Genomic DNA, 5297 nt, shown 5'->3' with positions numbered 1-5297 from the left:
AGTCTCACTTCGTAGATGCAAAGTTTTACCTAAAGAGCGAGAATTCCGGTGAGACTATGCCGGCAGAGAACTTGTTGGCAAAAAAAGCAGGTGGATCTCGGTCGAGGTCGCCAATAGACACAAAGAAAGGGGCGGGTGGCAAGGTACAAGCCTCCAGCCCAAAAGAGAGTAGAACATCCCTCGGCGCTGGATAAACACCCGTGGTGAGGGGCGAAAAAGCCTCAAAACCTCTAATTTTGCATTATGTCCCTTTATCGAGATGAAAAAAGGGTGAGTCACCTTTTACAGAATGTTCAAAAGGTTTGCAGGTCGACGATATAGAAATTCTAAAGGAGAGTTTCGTCACACCCCTCACGCCGATAACGAAGCAGGAAATCCACAAGTCAGAGGCAGAAGTGACGGGGTTAAAGCTGCCCGAGAGGCGAACTGAAGACGGATTCAATCCCAAGGCTTACAAGCTGTTGGCGAAGGCGGGCTATAACTTCACAACTCACACTGTGTTCAAGAGTTTGAAGATATATGAATAACCCTGACTCTCACCGACCCAAAAGAAGCTTTTGCAAGAAGAACAAGCTATACCCATGTCCAGGGCGGGACTTGGATATGAGTAGTCAGAGCCAATTCGCATAATTAGAAAGGCGAAGGGGAAAGTGGCCAACAGCAATCATATCACTGTAGAAGAAGTCAATGATGCAGGAGAAAAGAAGCGTTAAGATAAAAGAGCCTCAGCCTTCAACCGTATTAGACCGTCGGTCGCACGCGCCTTGGTCTTCGAGAAGTTAAACATGACAGAAGCAGAAAGGGAAAGCCCACATACCATTCCCAGAATTACTCGACGTTCAGTTTTTCGAAGGTTAACTCTGTCGAATGAAGGAAATAAGGAAATCATCTGTCAATCGTCGGTGGTAGAGCGACCGTCGGCCTTTGGGAGACTAGACGCACTTCCAACAAAGAGCAAAGGAAAACCCCATGCTCTCATTTTTTATCGCCTGAAGCACGAGAAGGCTGAAGATCCCCTCGACCAATATGTCCCTAGTAAGACAAAGGGGAAAGGAAAAGTCTGCGCTGACGCCCCCAAAATGACTATAAGAAAGAGGTGGCCGATACCCCGAGCGTCCATCTAGCGACGAATCAACCTTAAAAATGCTGAAGGGTCATCGGGTCAGAATCCATCAGGAGAGGCAAGAAGTGATGGAGAAATCCATAGTACCATCCCCTCACGCATGAAGAGCCTTTGTTACTTTAAACACAAGTGAGGGCTCGCTCAAAGTAAAGAGGCGCGACGTCATTTTCACCAATCCTCAGAATGGAAATTTAAAGCAGGAGGAAGGCGAAACTTCGTGCCACCACATCACCTTCATCGAAGAATCCGAATAGGGTATGATCAAAGAAGAAGTGGAGGACGCTCCGCAAGGTCTAGAGGACGGTGGTCAATCCACGGTGGACGAGCTAAAAGAGGTGAATTTGGGCACTATAGAAGAATCGCGTCTGACTTTCATCAGTGTGTCCCTCTTGAAAGGGGAAGAGGACGAGTACATGAGTTTGCTCACTGAATACAGGGATGTTTTCGCCTGATCATACAAAGAGATGCCGGGACTAGATCCAAAAGTAGCAATCCACCATCTCTTGATCAAATAGGGGTGTCGACCCGTTAAGCAAGCTCAACGACGCTTTTGGCCAGAACTTATCCCCCAGATTGAGGTTGAGGTCAATAACCTAATTGAGGCCAGGTTCATTCGCGAAGTTAAATATCCAACATGGATAGCCAACATTGTCCTGGTTAGAAAAAAGAATAGACAGCTTCGTGTTTGCATAGACTTTCGCGACCTAAATAGTGCTTGCCCGAAAGACGATTTTCCATTACCCATCACAAAGATCATGGTCGATGCAACACTGGGACATGAGGTCTTATCCTTTATGGACGGATCTTCTAGTATAACCAGATACAAATGGCCCACGCAGATGAAGAAATGACGGCATTTCGAACCCCAAAAGGGATATATTGTTACAAGGTAATGCCCTTGGGGTTGAAGAATCGTCAGGCGTTACTTATCAACGTGCCATGCAGAAGGTGTTGACGATATGTTGCACAAACACGTGGAGTGCTATGTGGATGACCTTGTGGTCAAGACCAAACGACGACAGAAACATTTTAAAGATCTAAGAACTGTGTCCGATCGCCTGCGAAAGTACCAGTTAAAGATGAACCCCCTCAAATGCGCGTTCGGCGTAACTTAAGGAAAGTTTTTGGGCTTCATTGTGAGACATCGAGGGATAGAGATAGACCAATCCAAGATCGATGCCATTTAGAAGATGCCAAGGCCAAGGAATCTACATGAGTTGAGAAGTTTGCAGGGACGTCTGGCCTACATCTGGAGGTTTATTTCTAACCTAGCAGGGCGGTGTCAACCCTTTCAAAGACTGATGAGAAAGGGAGAGAAATTTGAATGGGATGAAGCCTGCCAGAACACTTTCGATAGCATAAAGAGGTACCTGATTAGCCCTCCTGTCTTAGGAGCCCCAGTAGCGGGCAAGTCGTTGATATTGTATATTGCAGCGCAAGAGAGATCACTAGGGGCATTATTGGCACAAGAAAGAGAAAAGGGAAAAGAACGTGCTCTCTATTACTTGAGTAGAACCTTGAATGGAGTCGAGATCAATTATTCCCCTATAGAAAAGACGTGCCTTGTGCTCTTTTTGGCCATAGATAAGGTGAGGCATTACATGCAGGCCTTCACAGTCCACTTAATTACGAAAGCCGACTCCATCAAGTACGTCCTATCCAGGCCGATCATCTCGGGACGTTTAGCCAAATGGGCAATCATGCTTTAACAGTAAAATATTGTTTATGTACCACAAAGGGCAGTTAAAGAGCAGGCATTGACCGACTTCCTAGCAGATCACCAAGTTCCATCAGATTGGGAGTTAAGTGAAGGCTTGCCCGTTGACGAAGTTCTCTTCACAGAAACCTCAGGGTTGTGGGTCATGTTCTTTGATGGCGCAGCACGAAAAAGTGGTGCGAGGGCAGGTATCGTCCTCATTTCGCCAAAAAAGCATATGTTGCCTTATAGCTTTGCACTTACCGAGTTATGCTCAAACAACGTTGCTGAATACCAAGCCTTGATAATTGGTCTCCAAATGTCCTTAGAGATTGGAGTAGCTTGTATAGAAATCTTCGGTGACTCAAAGTTGATAATCGATCAACTTTTATGCCAGTACAAGGTGAATCATGACGACTTGAAACCCTATTTCACTTACGCTCACCAGTTGATGGAGAAGTTCAAAAGCATGGCATTGGAACATGTCCCGAGGATGGAGAACAAGAAAGCGGATGCCTTGGCAAAACTAGCCATTGCCTTAACGGACCTGGATAATGTGCCCCTTAATATATCGCTTTGGCAGAGATGGGTTATACCTCCGGTTGGGACTACATATGGGGAAACGAATGCGATATCAGTCTACCTAACTGATGAAGAAGACTGGCAACAGCCCATCATAGATTACCTTGAGCATGAAAGGCTCCCGGATGACCCCCGCCGTAAAACCGAGGTTCGCAAAAGGGCTGCGCATTTCATTTACTATAAAGGGGTCCTATATCATTAATCCCTTGAAGGACTTTTCCTTCGATGCCTCAGTAAAGAAGAGTCAGCGAAGGCTTTGGAGGAAGCACACTCAGGCGTATACAGCGTGCATCAAGCTGGACCAAAGCTATAATTCCAGCTGAAAAGAATGGGTTACTATTGGTCGGGAATGATCCAGGACTCAATGGATTATGCAAAGAAATGTGAATCTTGTCAATATCACGCGAATTTCATTCATCAACCGTCCAAGCCTCTACATCCGGCCATAGCCTCATGGCGTTTCGAAGCATGGGGGCTTGATCTGGTCGGCCCTATAATACCTAAGTCATCAGCAGGGCACTCCTACATCCTCGCAGCCACTGACTACTTCTCAAAATGGGTTGAGGCTGTCGCGCTAAGGGAAGCTAAGAAAGAAAACGTGGTGGATTTTATCTGCACTCATATCATTTATCGGTACGGTATTCCCCATCGGATCGTGACGGATAACGGGAGACAATTCTCTAACAGTTTGATGGACAGATTGTGTGAAAAATTCAAATTCAAGCAGTACAAGTCATCCATGTATAACGCCGCTGCAAATGGGTTGGCTGAGGCATTTAACAAGACATTGTGCAACCTACTGAAGAAAATTATTTCCAAATCGAAGAGAGATTGGTAGAAGAAGATCGATGAAGCGTTGTAGGCTTATCGCACCACTCATCGTACCCCTACAGAAGTCACCCCATGCTCTCTCGTTTATGGGGTAGAAGTTGTCCTTCCTTTGGAAAGAGAAATTCCATCGCTAAGAATGGCGGTGCAAGAAGGGCTGACTATAGAGGACAACGCCAAACTGCAGCTCCAAGAGTTGGAAGCACTGGATGAAAAACGATTAGAAGCTCAATAAGCGTTGGAATGTTACCAGGCGCAAATGTCTAAAGCCTTCGATAAGCATGTAAATCCTTGGTTCTTTCAAGTCGGTGAATACTCTAGTGTGCTAGTGCGCGCCGGGTAGCAGAAGACTAATTACATGAACAAGACATACGAGGGAGAATAGAGTTATACTAACACTGGGATGGGCCTCAGTCGTCAAAGAAGTCTACACAAAACGGAGCGTACAAGATAGTTAATCAAGATGGGCTAAGAATTGGCCCAATCAACAGCAAGTTTCTCAAGAAGTTTTACGCTTAAACATATGTAAAAAAAAAAATGTACGAACTACGTTACAACTTGATCCCTGTCATTATAAAGGTGTACTAGGCAACTTAAAGAAATTTAAGTTCAATCACACATAAAAAAAAAATAAAAAAAAAAAAAAAAAAAACTTATACGAACTATGTTTCGACTGTGATCCACTGTCATTATAAGGGGGTACTCGTAGGCAACTTAAAGAAAATTTAAGTTCAGTCGCGCATAAAAAAAAAACAAACAAACTTTGTTTGAACTACGTTATGACTTGATACCTGTCATTATAAAGGGTATACGTAGGCACTTAAAAGATTTAAGTTCGGGTCATGTGATAATATATATATGTGTGTGTGTTGTGTGTGTGTGTGCGCATGTACATGAGTCCAATGAGAGATAAGCAAATAGGAGAAGTAGAAATTTAAAGGGGGAATAACAAAAAAAACTTTAAATATAAGAGACCTTCAGTGCTTACATATAGTCGACTCCAGTAGCTTAAAAAAAAAAAACTCCAAGGTCACTGCACTACTGAGGAACGCCTACCAATAGGAAACG

This window comes from Benincasa hispida, chromosome 3, assembly GCF_009727055.1.
Source record: "Benincasa hispida cultivar B227 chromosome 3, ASM972705v1, whole genome shotgun sequence".
NCBI lineage: Eukaryota > Viridiplantae > Streptophyta > Magnoliopsida > Cucurbitales > Cucurbitaceae > Benincasa > Benincasa hispida.
This window is presented reverse-complemented; position numbering follows the sequence as displayed.